Source organism: Uloborus diversus, chromosome 6 (genome assembly GCF_026930045.1).
Source record: "Uloborus diversus isolate 005 chromosome 6, Udiv.v.3.1, whole genome shotgun sequence".
NCBI classification, from domain to species: domain Eukaryota; kingdom Metazoa; phylum Arthropoda; class Arachnida; order Araneae; family Uloboridae; genus Uloborus; species Uloborus diversus.
Genome location: NC_072736.1, coordinates 79,138,009 through 79,158,332, shown reverse-complemented (window position 1 = coordinate 79,158,332; position 20,324 = coordinate 79,138,009). Strand labels below are relative to the sequence as shown.

The following is a 20,324-nucleotide window of genomic DNA, read 5'->3' as shown; positions in this document are numbered from 1 at the left end:
GAAAGTTTATTAATAGGGGAGAACACCACCTGGAATCGGAAACGTTTTAGAATCTTAGCAACCTGATAGCTTACAGATCTAAAGAATGGCAAAACAACCAAATTCTTTCTGATGAAGGTTCGGTTAAGAACATTAGTTTGGGATTTATTTGAAAGTTTTTTATAAATGGAATCAATCAAAGTTGGCGGATAGTCTCTATCAATTGCCACAGCTTTAAGATAATTAAGTTCCACTTTGAGAAGTTCCGACGAAGAATACAATATTAATTGCGCGATAAACAAAAGAATTGAAAGCAGAATATTTTTAATTTGGAGGATGAGACGATAGTCTATGAGGAGGTAAAGAAACAGCAAAAGGTTTGCGATAAACAGTAGTTTCAAAACCAATTTCAGTACGAGAAACAAGTACATCAAGAAATGAAATGCAATTATTCCGTTCTTTCTCACAAGAAAACTGAATATGAGGATCAATGGAGTTTAAAATAGATAAAACCTCATCACCCTCAAACTGATTCTGGTGCATTAGAACAAAACAATCATCAACATACCGAACATAAAATTGAAACTGCAGTTTTTGGAACAGCTTAACCTCAAAATAATGCATGTAAATATCACTAAGAATGGGGCTAAGTGGGTTTCCCATAGCCAGACCATCTAACATAATATGAAATTTCCCATTAAAAACAAAAGAACATTGCTTAAGACAAGTACGGGTAAGGAAAATTAAATCCTCAATTTCCGTATTGGTGAAATGAAATTCAGAAAGTCTTCTACGAAGGCATAACAATGAACCCTCGACGGGAACGTTCGTAAATAAAGAGTTAACATGAAAAGAAGCCAAAAAGAATTATTTGGAACAAAACTATGAATTTTTTTTAACAAACTCAGCAGAATTTTTAATAATAAATAAATTGTCACTCCTCAGAGGAGAAAACAGAGACTAAATATTTTGCAAGTTTGTACGAAGCCGTACCAATATTGGAAACAATCGGCCTGAAAGGAATACCAGCTTTATGCACCTTAGGTAATGCATAAAAACTAACACAATTAGCAATAGATGGAACAACAGAGCGTTTAACATTTGAAGGAATAGACTTAACAAACTTGACAGCAGGTGAAATAGTTTATAACTCTTTATCACTAGGATCTTTAGAAATTTCAACATATGGACCAGAAGAAATCAAATCATTAGTTTTATCAACATAAGATGATTTGTCAAGAACAACAATTTGGCTACCCTTGTCAGCTTTGGTAACAACCAGATCAGAATTCGAAACTAAGTCTTTAACAGAACGGCTTACAGTGTTAGCAAATACAGGTTTAGAAATTTTCGAGTTAAAGTCAATATTAGAAGCTATAAGATGCCGAATCGAATCTTTTTGAGAGGAAGTTAAAGCACTAAATTTAAAAGCTTTCTCAACAGGAGCAATAAGCTTTGAAAAAGAAGGATTAACACTCACAGCAAAATTATCATTACATTTTAGAGCCTCAATTTGAGAATTACTTAATGGAACGCTAGAAAGATTAACAACAACATTCTTATTAACAACAGGTAAATTATCAAGAGGAACGACATGAGAAGATCTACAAAGCATAGCTAATTTCTTTTTCAAAACAATTTGATGTTTATCAGAGGAACGAAGGGTTCTAGACCAAGAATTTCTGTCAATAATGTTAAAGTTGGGAATGGAATTAGAAACCGAAAGATGCAAATCATAAAGTTCACGTTCAATAAACGATAAATGTTTCCTAGTTTCCTGGATCGAAGCTCTGAGTAAAGCCAATTTCGACCGTAAGATTACTTTGTCAAATTTGACAGAACGTGGTAAATTACATTTCAAAGAAATAAACAAAAGAACAGTTCTAACTTAGTTAACGATCTTAGTGCAGTTCCATATTTTTCTAACATTTGGCTCCCATATCTTTAATACTGTCCTTTCCCCATTCCCCCCCCCCTTTTTTCCCATTCATTTTTATCGATCTTCCTTTGTTTATTTTTACCTTTTTGTCTTGATTGTTACCCCCCCCCCCCAATTTTCTTCTATTTATCTTTATTTTTCTTTTTTTCGAATATTTTTTTTTCTGTTTATTTTATTTCATGGTTTTCCATTCAGCTTTTCCTTTCTTGCGGTTCACGGTTACTGACAATTTCTTTTCTTTTTGTTAAAGCTTCGGCTTAATCTTTGTCCAATTGAATTCTTTTTTCTGGGTTCGAACCTAAGAGAAAGCTCTTGGCCTTTGCTTGCATTCCTATTGGTTCCTGACTGGTTTATAACTTTGTCATTGGTGTTTGGCTAATCCGCTGTTTTTATCTTTTAAGCTGCATGCTTATCTGCTCTTGGCTTTTGTCGGATGTCTTTTCATCCATAAGCTCATTATTTTTTGCATTCAAAAAGGCGTTCCCTGTAACGCCGAAACACGTGTCTGCTGTAATTTACAAATTTGTGCTTCTTCTACGTTGTTTTGTCTTACTTTACTGTTCAGCACAAAGGTATTTATTTATCTTATTTATCTTAATCAGTACATTATTAAAAGAAAAGATGATTGAATTTAAAGACGAAACAAATTTTATTTTCGTCCAGATAAATTACAACAGAGTAGTTCTGAACACAAAAGATCAGTGCAGTGGAAGATCTTTATCTTTGGTGGAAAGAACAAATTAGGCAATATATGAAGTTTTAAAAGTTTTCGTTCAATAGATCAGACAGCTAATCTGTCTGGGTTGGATTTGCTCACTGATCGGCTGGATTACAGAACGGGGTGGCTTGGCAAATTTGGCTATAAAAAATAGAGTTTCATGATCATTTGTTTACATTTTAAAGCTACTGTTAATGTAATTTCTTGTATTTTTTGTTTATTTGGCGAAATATTTCTAATTGCAAAGAATTGTTTATGGTTTTTAAAGAGTTTTTAGTCATTTTAGTTGAAGAATGTGTTTACATGAAATACACCGCCAGCTCAGTCAATTCCAGCCGAAGACTGCAGTTTTGTGCTTATTAGCACTCATCATCCCGGCATAGGAGTGACTGAGCTGGAGGTGGAAAACCTCTTAAGGAAGCCAAGAGTGCTAAACAAACTGGTAGCTAATACAGAATTAGCACTGACCAGACGAGTGACCGAAACAATGATTCGGTTCAACTCGAATTTTGAAGGCAAAGGCAGGTATATGATAAATTTTACATAACCTAATAACTTTAAGTAACATATTAAGGTTATGTATCTACGTAGCAGAGTAAACTGTGAACTATAAAGTTGAAAAGACGAAGATATTATTAGCGAAACTTTATTCCGACTAACTAGATGATCGCCATTGTAAAACTTCAAAAAATACTTAGTTTTGCCAAACAATAATAAAGAAATATATATAAACAATAATACTTTCCCTTATTATTGTTTAGTGTTCCCGAATGTTATTTTGCTGTTCTTAATACAGTAATTTCTTCACTCGTTACCATTTCTCTAACAAAGAAATGTCAAATCCGAATGTGCCTTGTTTGCTTATGGAATTCTCCTTGATTCCGAGATAATTTGACTGCTGCCTCGTTATCCACTTTAAGTTATGGTACCTGCTTTAAATTTGTTATTGCCTTGAACAATCTCTTAAGCCAAATTAATTCTCTGGCTGCTTCACTAGCTGCAACTATCTCCGCTTCTGTAGTGGAAATTGCTACAGTAGACTGTCTTTGACTGCACCATGAAATTGCTCCACCAGTGTAAATACAAGCAACAGGTGTGTTGTTGAACGCCCTGTTGGGGCATCTCCTCCATGGTCAGCATCACTATCGCTTTCTAGAATGCCTTTCTTGTATCCTGATTTGTAAACCAATCCTTTGTCTGAAGTTCCTTTCAAGTTTCTGAATATTCTTTTGACTCTATGCCAGTCTTCTTTACTTGGGCTTTCTAAAGCTCTGGAAGCTACTCCTACTGCATAAACTATGTCTGGTCGAATTCCTGTCATGATATGCATTAGTGCTCCTACAGCTTGTCTATAGGGAAATGTTGTCTCAGTACTCTCTACTTTCCCTGATTGAATACTATCTTTGATAATGGGTGTAGACACAGGATTACAATCACTCATGCCAAATCTTTCAAGAACTTTCTTCGTGTAGGCTGTTTGAGATAACTTAATAGAATCATTTTCTTGACGATGAATCTCAAATCCTAAGTAGTATTCAGCAGGTTTTGCTGTAATTTTAAACTCTTTCTTCAGATCTCCAAGAAAAATTTCTAAGTGTTCTTTACTTGTTGACGCAACTAAACCATCATCAACATACAGAACTAACATAAGTAATTCCCTATTGCTTTTTCTAATAAACAAGCATGGATCTGCTTCACTTCTTACAAAACCAATTTTACACAAATATTCTCCAAAACACTGGTTCCAGCACCTTGGTGCTTGTTTCAGACCATAAAGACTTTTCTTTAAGTGGCATACTCTGTCAGTACCATCTTCATAGCTTTCAGGTTGACACATGAAAATATCTTCTTCTAACTTGCCATACAAAAAAGCTGTTGAGACATCAAATTGTACTAAACTCATATTTTCATTTGTTGCGATACTAAGTAAAGTTCTTATGGTGCTTGTTCTCGCAACTGGACTAAAGGTCTCTTGAAAATGAATTCCTTTTCGTTGAGCATAGCCTTTTATTACTAGCCTTGCTTTGTATTTATCAGTACTACCATCTGGATTTCTTTTTATTCTGTAAACCCACTTGCATGGTATTGGCTTGACTCCTTTAGGTAGTTTGCATAACTTCCATGTCTGATTATCTTTCAGACAAGTCATTTCTCTGTCCATGGCCTTTTTCCTGTTGTTTGAAGTATGAAGTGAAAAGGGGGGCGCTTGAAAACAGCGAGAGCACTGAGACCACAGGTCTATTGTACTATCCCCGCTTAGACTACTAAAGGAGCCCAGTAACAGAAATAAATTTTAGCAGTTGCCTAACCGAAATTCTAGGCAGTTCCCAGTATCCCAAGTGCTCAAATCTTAGTGCAAAGTAGAAGTCACATTCTTATAGCACATGAATTGAGCTTTCATCAGCCATATGATATCCTCTACACGAAAGGTTGTCGGTAACACCCATCAGATTAAGGTGCCTATTAAGAGCAGTGTCCAGTTAGTAACCCAACAGACTTCTTGATCTCATTCCTGCTTAAGTTAAGCAGTTCCTTAGACCTGAACCAGGGAGGCTGCTGGTTCAGAGTCTTGGCTTGTCTTTGAGACTCGGACTGAAGCCGCAGGCCATATGATTCTTCCATAAGAAGGTTCTTTGCAGTAGTCCTTACTGCATTGTAGGGCAGGCAGAGGACAGGCTCGGGTCCCATAAACGGTACATTGGAGCCCTGTTTAGCTAACTGATCTGCAATTCGTTACCTACAGAGTCACGGTGACTAGGAACCCAGTAGAGGGAGACCCTATTACTACCAGCTAGTCTTACCAGTGCATTATGGCACTCCCAAACTGTTTTGGTAGTAAAACAGTTACGATTGAGAGCTTTCAACACAGCTTGGCTATCAGAGAATATTCTGATAACCTTCCCGCTTAGGCCTCGATCTAGGCAGTTGTTTACACACTATGGCTAAAGTTTCTGCCTGGTAGACAGTAGCAAGCTTCCCTATAGAGAAGCACAGATTAGTGTTATTGCTGCTGCAGTATGCACCAGAACCTGTTCCAGACGCAGTCTTGGAACCATCTGTAAACCAGATTTCGTGTGCATTGCCAGTGATATTCTGTACATCCTTCCATTGCTCTCTGGACGGAAACACAATGTTATAATTGGCATTAAAGCTGAATTGTTTTAACATCCAGTCAGAGGGCATCATAAAGTAAGGATGCTTACTAGTCTTTGCACACAGTTTATCATACAGAGACAGGTAACGAGGGAACTTCCACAGACCCATGATCTTGAGGTGGTATGCACACAGAATCGCCTCCATTTCCACTTGCTTATGCAATGGAAGAAGGCTAAGAAGGAGCTCAAGGCTATGGGAAGGAGTAGTTCTCATGGCACTAGTGATAGTAATAGTAGCCATCCTTTGTACTTTGGCGAGGCAACCCTCATCCGTAATGGTACAGGTTTTACCCCACCAGGCAATTGCCCCATACGTAACCGTAGGTACAATTACTTTAGTATAAACCCAGTGAGCGATTTTTGGAGAAAAACCTCAATTAACACCAATTGCTCGTCTACAAGACCAAAAGATTCTCTTGGCTTTATGGGTAATTTGCTTAAGGTGAGAATTCCATGTCAAAGTTTTGTCAAAGATCACACCCAGGTACTTGACCTCACTAGAGTAGGCAAGAGGCGAACCAAAGAACTTAATTATCTTCAAGTCTTTGAGACGTTTACGAGTGAAAGGAACCAAATAAGTCTTATTCGGATTGACAGTAAGACCTGCCTCCAAACACCACTTTTCAATTTCCTTAAGGGCAGACCCCATGAGATTTGTAACAGTTTCATGGAACCTACCCCTAATAACAAGGGTTATGTCGTCCACATAGCCAATGCAGTGCAGACCTCTGCGATTAATTCTTTCCAGAAGTTCATCAACCACCAGACACCAAAGCAAAGGAGAGAGAACGCCCCCTTGTGGGCAGCCACGGCAGTTACCCACCATCATAGTTCTGCCAGCATGCAAGCTTTTGCCATACGGGTTTTTAGCAGACTATTAATCCAGGTACATATCATGGGATCAATTCCCTTGTGTGCGAGAGAATCGTTAATAGTCTCAGTAGGGACCTTATCAAAAGCTCCCTTAATGTCAAGGAAAGCAGCGAGAGCTACTTCTTGTCCATTTACTTCATTATCCAGAGCTGTTGTCAGCTCATAAAGTGCAGTTTCAATGGACCTTCCAGGCTGATAAGCATGCTGGCACTTAGAAAGAGGGTTGGTTTTCAAAACACAATCCCTGATGTGCCTATCAATCAGTTTCTCCAGAGTTTTTAGGAGAAAAGTTCCTGTTGTTTACTTCATAACTTTCTATAGCTCCTCGATATGTCTCTGGATATTTTTCATCATAGCCGAAGGATTCAATTTCCATGATGTATTCTTCAAATCACTTTGATTTCTTTATCTGAGAACGATCTCTTAGATTCATACCATGTGAAGACTTAAGTTCATTCTCTTCATCTGTACTTTCAGCTTCAGTATTGGACATATTAATACTTTCCTCTCTTAATTCTTCTTCCTCCTCCTCACATGTTTCTTGATCTGGTGGATGATTTATTGAATCTGAATTTTCCTGTAAAACTGCAAAAAAATTTTCACACTCTTTCGTTTTCTCATGAAAAATCACATCTCTTGACAGGATTACTTTTCTTTCTTCTTCTATCCAAACTCTAAATCGTCATCCCCATTATAACCAATGAGAAAACCTTTAACAGCTTTCCGATCCATTTTCTTTCTTTTCTGTACCGGCACATGAGCATAACCAAGTGAGCCAATTATACGCATGTGTTTTATCCTTGGCCTTTTTCCAAACCATAATTCATATGGACTAGCGTTTTCCACGAATGAAATTCCAGTTCTGTTTAAAATATATGCAGCTATATTAACAAGCTCTGCCCATAAGAATGCTGGAAATTCGATTTCTGTTTTGGGGTACTTTAGCGTCTTGGCCATTTCTACGATTGTTCTGCTTTCTCTTTCGCTCGTTCCATTTTGTTCTGGTGTGTATGGTGCTGTGAGTCTCTGAATAATTCCTTTCATCTGAAGAAATTCTCTAATTTCTTCGTTGTCGAACTCGCCACCATTGTCACTAAGGATTTCTCTAATTGAATGTCCCAAATTTTCTGCATGAGCTATGAACAATCTTAGAGAAAACACGACATCCGCCTTATGTTTCAAAAAGAAAACATACCGGTACTTAGAATAATGATCTTTGAACACAACAAAATATTTATACTTTCTGTGTGACTCTTTGAATGGTCCACAGGCGTCAGTCAACACAAGTTCTCCAACTCTTGTAGCTTTTGGTTTAGTGCCGAACCTTAAACGATGTGCTTTACCATATATGCAAGGCTCGCATGGCTCTTTATCAATATTCACTTTGATATTAAATTCATTTTTGAGCATATTCCTAATGTGACGCTTGTCTTGATGCCCCCATCTACTGTGATACAATTGCAGTAAGGAATTTTTACCACTATACATATCTGCAATTTGAACTTCTATTTCTTTATCTGGAAGTATTGACTTTAGAGCAGCTCTGTAGAGAGTTCCACATATACTTCGAGTGCCATACAGCTTCACTTCATTGTTGATCTTCAACCAGCATTCAGTAGGAGTAGAAGTAAACTCACTATTCTGATTTCTATCCTGAGCAGCTAACACTGAAAACAAATTTCTGCTAATCCCAGGAACATACCAGACATCTTTCAACTCAATTACTTCTGTATTTCTTCCAACTGAAGCTTTGACTAGAATGCTTCCTTTCCCTGAAGCCATCAACACTTCTTTTCCTGCCGCTTTGATAGTATGGGTGCCCGAAGAAGGAAGTGTCTCAAAATTACTAAAATAAATAAATGTGTTAGTAACATGCCTTGTCGCTCCGTTATCTATCCAAGATGTGCTTGTTTCCCCTTCTGATAGGAAACTGTCTTCACAATAGGATGTCATTGCCGTACTTGGCGATGAAATATTCACTTGATTATTACAGAACTTATTCTGGAAGCTCAAGCTTGGCTTAGGCGGTCAACCATCTGCAATCCATTTGGAACATGACTTGACCCAATGTCCAACGGCATTACAATAATTACAAACATTTTTGTTGCTTAACTTGTTCATGGCTTGAAATTTCTTCTCATGCGCTTTATTTTTAGACTTGGCGACAACAAGTGCTTCTGCAGCTTTTTCACTTCTTTCATTGTTGTCGGCGAAATTTCGCTCAAACATACTTAGCTGAGCTGCCAAATCTTCAAAAGGCTTTTCTTCATTTTTTGCAAGAAGCATCCAACTTGATTTGAATGACTTAAAGTTACTTGGCAAAATATGTAGAATTTTGCATACGAGCAACATTTCTGGCAGTTTATTTTCCCCTTTAGCTATGAGCCCGCTGTTCAACTCATTCCACAAACTACTTAATTGTGCAACATGAGTTGAAATGTCATTTCCAGAAATCCAACCAAACTTAAAAAAATCATTGCAGATTTTGAACAGTTGATCCTTTGATGGAGCTTCAAACAACGTTTTCAAAGCTTCAAAAACTGTCTCTTTGTCCATAATCTTTTGATAAACGGAATTTGTGACTGTACTTGCGATCATACTTTTAGCATAATTGTTGACTTATCCGTACATATATGAGCATGTTTCATACTTCTGGACTTCTGTAGCATCTGCTGTACTAGGCAATTCTTCTGGTTTCTTTAACTTACCATCAATTACGTCCAATGCCCCTTCGTGATAATATAATATATCTCTTATCTTCCATTTCCACATTGGAAAATCTACTTCTCCAGATAACAGCTTAACAGTTCTTGATAAATCCATCTTTGAACTATTTTCTTTTTGGATTTAACTTAGTCTCCGCTTTTAATCTTTTAAAAACGCAATGAGCTTGCAGGCACCCATAACCTGATAAATTTTACATAACCTAATGACTTTAAGTAACATATTAAGGTTATGTATCTATGTAGCAGAGTAAACTGTGAACCATAAAGATGAAAAGACGAAGATATTATTAGCGAAACTTAATTCCAACCAACTAGATGATCGCCATTGTAAAACTTCAAAAAATACTTAGTGTTGCCAAACAATAATAAAGAAATATATATAAACAATAATACAACTTTAACAGTATATTCGGTAAGTTACCGCGCTATAGCCAGGGCTAAGGCAGAAATACACCGCCAGCTCAATCAATTCCAGCCGAGGACTGCAGTTTCGTGCTTATTAGCACTCATCAGCCCGGCATAGGAGAATTTCAAATATTAAACAAATAATATATAATTAATGACGATAAAAAGGAAAATTGCAAACAGCTATTAAATAGGAAAAGATAAAGTATGAATCCAGAGCTCATCAGCCGTGGAGGATTTATTAATGATAGTCAAAAGACCAAAAATTTAACTATGAACTAAAAGAGAGTGTTTAAGCTCCAGTACATGCAATATAGAGTAACATTTGGCAAAAGCACCACTTGCTAAACTAAAAACAATAAACAAGAGCTCAAACCTAAAACTAAAAGCAGGGGATTTCGCCTCGACGAATTAGGAAAACAAGTTCTGATAATTAGCCATCCACGGGACAGTACCTGCCTATAACAAAATTATCTTACTTTGAAATCCATGTAAAACGAGCCAATTCTATTGTTCAACCTGATAAAAATCCTTTCCAGTTATAACGTAAAAATAAATTAAAATAAAATCATATCCAGAAGATCAATCCATAGACATACCAGTCGCCTGTTTCCCACGTGTAAAAATTCATCCATCCCGGTGATTCATAAAAAATGGTTTGTCACGGTTGTATCATACATTTACACAGTTAAACCGTTTCAAAAGAAGCGAAATGCTCATCGAAGGCTATACTTAAGCAAATGTTTTCAACTAGATTTTTAGGGAAGTTATTATTAAAAAGTAAGTTTTTGAGTACTGAAATTTCTTGATTAAATGCAGAAATGGTATTGCAAATTCTTTTTATTCTGATAGCTTGCGAAACAATGATGCCAATAAAAACCTTTTTACTTAAGCAGGAGGAAAAATCTTGTAAGCTGTTAACTGCGAAATTAAATTCGCGCCTTTTATCATAGATTGTAGTGGAACAATTTGAGTCAATTTGTATGTTGATATCCAGGAAATTAAAGCTATTTTGATTAGAACTAGTCTTTTTGAGCATTAATGAACTATGATGAATAGTTTTGCTAAGTTCAGAAAAAGTTGGAAAATTTATACACAAAAGGTCATCGATGTACCTGTAACAAAGAGGTGTAGAGGAAGGATTGTCAATTAAATTTTTTCTCTCATAATATAAAAGAAAAAGGTTGGCTAATGTAGAGCTAAAATTAGCTCCCATTGCTATGCCATTAATTTGTAGAAAACATGAATTACCATTTTTGAAAAAATTATTGAAAATACAAAATTTAAAAAGACCAAGAAAAAAAAATTCATTGAAATCAAGGGAATCCTTGACCGAATTAAAAAGTTCTGACACAAAGGAAAAAAGTTCAATGAGTGGGATATTGGTGAAGAGGTTTTCAAAATCAAAAGTTTCTAAGTTATTTATATCAAGCATATTAAGTAAATTGATTACTTCTACACTATTATTAACAATCCAAAACCAATTCTTTTGTTGAAGTTTAAGTTGTTCTAGAATTTTTTTGAGAAACTGTTCAAGCTTTACACTCAGATTTTTTCCGATGGTGTTGGTGGCAGAGCATATAAAACGAAATCCAACATGTGTTTTATGAAATTTTGGAATTGCATATAAGTAAGGTAAGTTAACAGAATCAGGACGTGGCAATTTCAAAAGTTTGTAAGCAGCAGCAAATTTTTTGATGATGGAGGATTCATTAAGTTTGGAGGAATTATAAGTGGTGGTTTTTTCTAGTTCATTTTTCAAAATATTAGCATATAATTTTTTGCAGCAGATAGAGTAATTAGAACTGGCTTTATCAACAACTGTAAAGACAAAGGCTTTTTTAAACTCATTGATGGCATTATTTTCATCAGCAGAGAGAGGGAAGTATGAAGATTCTGTGTTGACAATATGACGTAAACGTGATTTCAATTCAATTAAAAAGTAGTGTCTATATTCAAGAAATGCATTAAGTGAAACATTAAAACTATAGGAGATTTTTCTTAAAAAATATTCAAGTTCAAATGTAAGCTTATTATAAGCTTTCAGGAAATTAATACGAAAATTAGGCCGATATTTAGTACCCAAACTAAAAAGTTTAATGAGTTTTTTGTTTTGTAAAAAATTTAAATCACCGGTTAGAATATGACCAAGATCAGAGTTGAAGAAGATAGAATTAGAGAAATTAGCACAATTGCAATCAAAGTCCAAATATTTATCAAAGTTTTTAGCAACTTCTTGATAGTTTAGAATTTTTTTTTTCGAGAAAGGAGGATTGAATTTATAGCTGAAGACAATTTGTAGATCCTTGATGGGAAAAAAATCCAAAAGTTTACTGTGTAGTTTTGAAAAGTTGAAATAGTCGAAGGATTTTTGCAGAAAACTAGGTTTGATGTTGTTGAGTAGAACCAACTTTGTAGATCAGAAGATCATAACAAAGAAATTCAAAGTGTGTATTTTTAAAAAGGTAGTTTGGAAGGAAATTTTTGAGTTTTTTCAGTTTACAAAAGAATTGGTTTTGGATTGTTAATAATAGTGTAGAAGTAATCAATTTACTTAGTATGCTTGATATAAATAACGTAGAAACTTTTGATTTTGAAAACCTCATCACCAATATCCCACTCATTGAACTTTTTTCCTCTGTGTCAGAACTTTTTAATTTGGTCAAGGATTCCCTTGATTTTAATGAATTGTTTTTTCTTAGTCTTTTTAAATTTTGTATTTTCAATAATTTTTTCAAAAATGGTAATTCATGTTTTCTACAAATTAATGGCATTGCAATGGGAGCTAATTTTAGCTCTACATTAGCCAACCTTTTTCTTTTATATTATGAGAGAAAATATTTAATTGACAATCCTTCCTCTACACCTCTTTGTTGCAGGTACATCGATGACCTTTTGTGTATAAATTTTCCAAATTTTTCTGAACTTAGTAAAACTATTTATCATAGTTCATTAACGCTCAAAAAGACTAGTTCTAATCAAAATAGCTTTAATTTCCTGGATATCAAAATACAAATTGACTCAAATTGTTCCACTACAATCTATGATAAAAGGCGCAATTTTAATTTCGCAGTTAACAGCTTACAAGATTTTTCCTCCTGCTTAAGTAAAAAGGTTTTTATTGGCATCATTGTTTCGCAAGCTATCAGAATAAAAAGAATTTGCAATACCATTTCTGCATTTAATCAAAAAATTTCAGTACTCAAAAACTTACTTTTTAATTATAACTTCCATAAAAATCTAGTTGAAAACATTTACTTAAGTATAGCCTTCGATGAGCATTTCGCTTCTTTTGAAACTGTTGAACTGTGTAAATGTATGATACAACCGTGACAAACCATTTTTTATGAATCACCCGGGTGGATGAATTTTTACACGTGGGAAACAGGCGGCTGGTATGTCTATGGATTGATCTTCTGGATATGATTTTATTTTAATTTATTTTTACGTTGACAACTGGAAAGGATTTTTATCAGGTTGAACAATGGAATTGGCTCATTTTACATGGATTTCAAAGTAAGATAATTTTGTTATAGGCAGGTACTGTCCCGTGGATGGCTAACTATCGGAACTTGTTTTCCTAATTAGTCGAGGCGAAACCCCCTGCTTTTAGTTTTAGGTTTGAGCTCTAGTTTATTGTTTTTAGTTTAGCAAGTGGTGCTTTTGCCCAATGTTACTCTATATTGCATGTACTGGAGCTTAAACACTCTCTTTTAGTTCATAGTTAAATTTTTGGTCTTTTGACTATCATTAATAAATCCTCCACGGCCGATGAGCTCTGGATTCATACTTTATCTTTTCCTATTTAATAGCTGTTTGCAATTTTCCTTTTTATCATCATTAATTATATATAATTTGTTTAATATTTGAAATTCTGTTTGCTTAATTTTATATATATATATATATATATATATATATATATATATATATATATATATATATATATATATATATATATATATATATATATATATATATATATATATATATATACTGGAGGACCCAACAGATGTTGTTTTGTTCAAACTTTGTAAATTGAAAAGTTAAACATTTCAATAAACTATCAAGTGTTTGAACCGTTTTGTTGAAAAAAAATAAGTAAAAATAAATTGTTTTAAGCTGCTTGGTGTCAGAATGCAAATATTTATTACATTATTAAATTTTTTCTCCCGTACTTGATGGCTTGTTCCTTCAGCCATACTCAAATGATAAAAAGAGTCCTCTGATATTAAGTGTAAAAAAGTAACTACCCATCTAGAACAACCGGGAAATCCCGCTGCAACATCCCCCATATGAGAAAGAATAAAACAATCAAAAGGATATCGTTTTAAAAAAATGATAAAGGTAATAACAGTTCTATGAAGAAGCGAAAATCACTCACCTCCCCCCCCCCTCCCGATGTAAAATAAAAACATTCTTCAACTAAAATGACTAAACACTCTTTAAAAATGAAAAACAATTCTTTACAATTTGAAATATTTCACCAAATAAACAAAAAATACAATAAATTACATTAACAGTAAAAATGTAAACAAATGATCACGCAACTCTATTGTTTATAGGCAAAGTCGCCAAGCCACCACATTACTGTAATCCAACCGATCAATGAGCGAAGCCTTCTCCGACTGATTAACTTTCCGATCTTTTGAATGAAAACTTTTAAAACTTCATATATTGCCTAATTTGTTCTTTCCACCAAAGATAAAGATCTTCCACTACACTGATCTTTTATGTACAGAACTACCCTGTTGTAATTTATCTGGTCGAAAATAAAATTTGTTTTGTCTTCAAATTCCATCATCTTTTTTTTTTAATAATGTACTGATTAGTTAGATAATCCTTAAAGTATTCTTGACATTGGTGCCAAAACTAAGATGGATTTGAACCGAGAAACAAATGTTGCTTGGTACAGTACTTTCTGATCATTTGGTTAGGAAAATCTAAAGCACCGATCCGGTCACATGGTTCAATTACGACGACAGAACACACGTTTTGTGTGAACTTGACAGTACTTAACTTTAAAATATATCTCGGGGCCTAAAATCGTTGCTGTCAAGAAATGAAGGCTCCACTCTCTCTCTGCGTTTTATCTATTTGCAATTGACATCACAGTAGGAAATTTTATTACAAAAAGCAGAGCTGGCTTTCTTATTGTCCTTTGGTAACGGGTTAAATATTTATTTCAGTTCTTGCTCAACAATAGGTTAAAATAAACATTCATCATTTGGGAGATATAATCATCCAATGTTTTAATTAATTAATTATTTAATTAAATTAATTAATTAACAAAAACGTTTCTGATTCAATCCATCCCGCTTCGAAACCATGCTTGCCACAACTTAATTACACACAAAATAATTGATCAAAATCGGTCCAGCCGTTTAAAAGCCTTATGGTGACAACCGTCCGCACAGAAGATTTTTATATATTAACTAGAGGACCTGACAGACGTTGTTCTGTTAAAATTTTGCTAATTGAAAAGTTGAAAAATTTCAATAAACTATTAAGTGTTTGAACCTTTTTGTTGACAAAAATGAGTGAAAAAAGTGGAAACAAAAAATGTTTTAAGTGCTTGGTGTTAGAATGCGTATATTTATTACAATTTGATTTATTTAATGCCCACTTAGCAGCTGTTTTATTAACTATTTTTTTTTCGTATACTTGAAAGATCTTTAAAAAATTTGTGATTTGTTCCTTCAGCCATACTCAAAGTATAAAAATCGTCCTCAGATATTAAGTGTAAAAAACTAACTACCCATCTAAAACAAACGGCAAATCCCGCTGCAACGTCCCTCACATGATAAAAAATAAAACAATCAAAAGGATATTATTTGAAAAAGTGATAAAAGTAAAAACAGTTCCCTGAAATAGCGAAAACCACTCCCTCCTCCCCCCTCCTGATATAAAATAAACATTCTTCAACTTACATAACTAAACTCTTTAAAAACCAAAAACAATTCCTTGCAATTTAAAATATTTCGCGAAATAAACAAAAAATATAATAAATTACATTAACAGTACTTTTAAAATGCAAACAAATAATCCCGCAACTCTGTTGTTTATGGCCGAAGTCGCCAAGCCACCACGTTACTGTAATCCAGCCGATCAGTGAGCGAAGCGAACTCCGACCGCTTAGCAGTATATGTATACCACAGTGCGGTAACAAACACACATTAGCTAACAGGAAGTGGTTATAAAATCGGTTTAATATGAATAAAAATTAGTGCTTAGACGCAATTAAAATTTTGATTCATTTTCTAATAAGTTATCATACAAAACATCTCGATACTTAAGTTTTTATACCTTTTGGAAAAGTTTTAGTGCATGTTTTTTGGAATTCAGAAGAGCAAGGAATCGCCTTACAATCCCAGTGTCGTGCTGTTTTGCCAGTACAGCTAAATAGAAAAGGTTTTTCTTTTTTTTTTTTTTTTCATTTGGCCAATTTTGCTTCGAAAATATTTCTATAACCTAACAAAAATTTTTCTCTACCAGCTGAGCTGATTGGAATAGTTAAAAAATAATTGAAGTAACAAAGTTATGTATGAAAACACTTTTTATGTCTTGCTCTTCAAAATCACACAGGCAACTTCAAAAATTGCGATTTTCATCATTGAATAATCTAGTCTTGTCGGCGCTCTCTGCTTCAATGAGATGTCATCTACCACCAGCTCTGTTATTCCCTATTCCAGGCTGAAGAGTCCACAACAAGGACGGAACAGCAGTCTCTGGATGTGATAACCGGTCTGTCGGTATATTGCCTGTAATTTTTCTTGCATAGTGCTAAAAATTTTACTCATAATTGAAACATTTTATTTTTCGTTTTCAAAAAATCTAATCCAGATAATATAGAGTCATCCATGCAGAAAAATAATTATCATCAAATCTTGTGTTAATTTTATTCGAAAAACAATCTATTACTTCATACAAAATATTAAAAAATCAGTGTTTGACTTCACATCATCATGTGGATTTTTCTTTTTTTAGTGCCTTTTTTAAATTGGCTCGGAGGAAGAATTTTTTTGAAAACGTTTCACCATTGATTGAAATATGCATCTATGTAAAATCTATTTTCAATTTCAATTGCAGATTGAACTATTGTAGTATGAACGCACAGATCAATTGTAGATTGAACTGTGGCTTGAATAGTCCGAAAATTAAATGTAGCGAATTGAAGATGTTTTGATAGAGTAAAGCATTTTTAAAACACTTTCCGCAATAGAAACAAATTGAATAAAAATTCAAACGAAGTCATACATGCTGAAGGGTATGAGCTTTTTCACCATTGAAAGAATAGTTTTGCAATGATTCTCACAGTCGTCAAATCACTGCTTTGAAGTTATAGAGAAAGATTTTTATGGTTTTATGAAGACCATCTTGTGTCACTTCGAGATTGCATAACTATAGAGCCCCATAAAGGGTAGTTTGTCTTTTTTTATTCAATAAGCACATGCATTTTTAAGAAGTTTCTATGAAAGCAGATAATGCATTGAGCAGCTGAAACGTGTTTCTAGCAAAAGAAAGCGATGAACACTCGTCAAATAAATATACACTTGAAAAATGAGCGTAGAAGTGAATGTAAAATATCAAGGAATTTTCTTGAGAAAACCATGCAACCACACCACTTTGCACGAGCCTCTCATATTGGACATACCGTCGCTACAGCGGGCACACAAGTATGAAATATTTAGCCGTGAAAAGGCCGAAAAATATTTCGTGAATTTCTAAGTCATCATCCAAATAACGAAAAACACTTTTTCTAGTCTGGGAATGTGTCGAGTTTCAACAAATAGTTACTGAGAACCAGCGAGATTTTTTTTAATGAACATTGATTTCCGACTTACATAAATTGAATTCGCCCATTTTCTATCATTCTGCTTAAAAAATTTGGGGGTGCGACCGCCCCCTCTTGTCCCCCCTATTTGCCGCCCCTGAGTGCAAACTCAAAAATCGGGGACTTCCGAAGTGCTGAAATTTTAATTCCTTTTTTTTTTAATTCAAATGTTGCCAAAATGAATATGTAATTTTTGTAACCATAATGTGAGAATAGTTTATTTTTGTGACCACATTTATCATAGAGGGTCGTTATTTTCATAACTGTAATTTAGTTTTTAATTATCTTGTATAACTGCTTGCTTATTATGTCGAAGGTAAAAATTAGTAATATGAGCGCGTAGCTGCCAAGTGCCGCTTTTCCCAGAGTTTCTCTGTTTACAAAAATTCGATTTATTCCAGGAAACTCCTATTTTTTCGAGATTTCAGAAGAAAAAGAAGAAATTCAACTGTCCGCGAAGGCAGGATTTATGCATAAACTTAACTGAGGAGAAGCCAGTTTATTGCTTTAGAAGCATCAGTCTGAGGATAAACACTGAGGAGGAGGGTTATTCAGAGAACATCGTTTTTTTTATCAGAATAGCGATACTATGTGGAAAACATAGCCATGATATTTGGTCATTCAGAAGATGCTTAAGTGAATAAGTTTTGAAAGACAAAGCAGAGTTAGAGCTTTATTTTGATCAGAAAAAAAGAGAATTCGCTCGAAAACTACGAATAAAAAGGAAACGGGGGGGGGGGGGGGGGCGTAGGGAGGGTCAGATTGATTGAAACAAATGCAAGGAAAGTTTGGTAACAAGATAATGCCATAAGCAATATCACACAATTAAGTCATAAGAAACAATCAGTTGCTTAGTTCCTGTTTTTCCCATCCTCCTCCCCAGGGAAAACTCCTGAAGTGTTGACTAATAAAAAAGAATTCAGAAGCATATGTGTTTTAATAAAACTTTGTTTTAATTACTTTTTTAATGAGCATTCTTTTAAGTTTCAGTCTTTTCATAACATGTGTTTGAATCAAAAAATTAGGCTCATGATTGTTTCTGCTGGCTTAAATTCCTTTATCAACTTCTGCTACAATTAGGTTTCCTGCATTCTATTTAATTACCGTATGTTAGTTAGTGATGTTCTGGATATCCGAGGGAAAGTAAAGATCTGTATCCGTATCCACTACTTTCTTGACGGATCTTAAACGTATCTTTTCTATTCTAAAAATTCTTAAATATTTAAATAAACGACTCTTAAATTCCATTTAAATTAGGTTTTATTCACTTTTTAAATTATAAGGTATCATTTCAGAAGCCAAATTGTACCACCCGTTGCAAAAAGAAACGGGTAATAAGTTTTAAAAGTGTATCTGTGTGTCTATTTGTGGCATCGCAGCTCCTAAACAGATGAACCGATTTTGATAGTTTTTTTTTGTTCAAAAGGTGACTTGATCGAAAGTGTTCTTAGCTTGGCCTCATTTTCGCAGAACTTTAATTACCGGAGATATTAATAAAATCCGACTTTTTAACGTTTTTCAGAATTATGATAGTAAAAATTAACCCGTACGTTAAAAATATTGGCCCCAAATTGAAAGAACCAGGGTTCGTACGGGTCATGTAAGTCCTGGAAAGTCATGGGAAAAAAATAACAGAATTTCAGACCTGGAAAGGTCATGGAAAATATAAATTTTCATTGAAAGTCATGGAAATTTATTTCAAGTCATGGAAAAATGTCCTGGACAAAGAGAAAGGAACAGTAACTAAGGGAGCATTAGAAATCTTGAGTGATTTAACAGTATAGCACATAAAAGCTATTAAAAGTGGCAAATTGAACGATCGAAAAATCAAATCTGAATTTTGAAATCTCATTGCATCCGATTCTGTTGCTGCCGCTTGCCATTTTTTGCGATGTGATTTTACTGCCTGGACATAACTTATTTTGAATTTTCTGTTATTTTCAACACTTCTTATGTTTCATATTCTGTAGTAGCAAAATTTCACGTTCTATTTGCTTCACTGCATTTTCAGTTTACTTAAATTTTTATGATGAAGAAAAATAAGAATAGTTTAGTTTTTTAAGTGTGCACTTATATTTTTTCCACAACGAGTAAGTGCTTCAATGAGGCTGTGGCATTCATATAGACGTTTTGCTAATGCTCATTTCCAAATATTACCAAGTTTGAGATTAAATAGTGCTATTCTCTTTGTGTAACGAGGTCGTGAAAATTTTCATTGAAATCATGAAAAAGTCTTGGAAAAATCATGGAATTTTTTCATCCAAATAGAGTATGAACCCTGAAGAACTAAGTTTTCTGCGTTTGATATTTGTTTGGAACTTCCAAGTTATGTACAGTAAAAACTATGATCTTGTTAAGGAAATTTTAAATGCAATTCAAAGCCTTTATATGCGTGATCGGTAGCTATTTCATAGTCGGATAAGGAGAAAAAGCTCGATGATTTAAAACTTCTATCCGCTGTCAGTTCATATACGTTAACAATGTGTGTTCTGACTCGCGAAATCCATCTCAATACTCCTCTGGGACTTGTTTTTTTTTCTTTTTTTTTTAACTTTTTAGTTTAATATTAGTTTCTGTTTTTGATTTGGGGTTTCTGTTATTCTTCATTTTGGTTTTTCTTGGCATTCTTCAAAAAAAGTGAGACTAAATTCTCTATTAACTGTTTGTAAAGACGTTCCCGACTCAGTTATTCCGTCGG

The 20,324-nt window shown here is 34.3% G+C and overlaps 1 protein-coding gene across 1 annotated transcript in view; it reads left to right on the top strand.

Moving 5' to 3' along the window:
* The window catches only part of LOC129224173 (poly [ADP-ribose] polymerase 1-like), a 133,164-nt gene that overhangs the window by 24,362 nt on the left and 88,478 nt on the right, over positions 1-20,324 (top strand). The window lies entirely within an intron of this gene.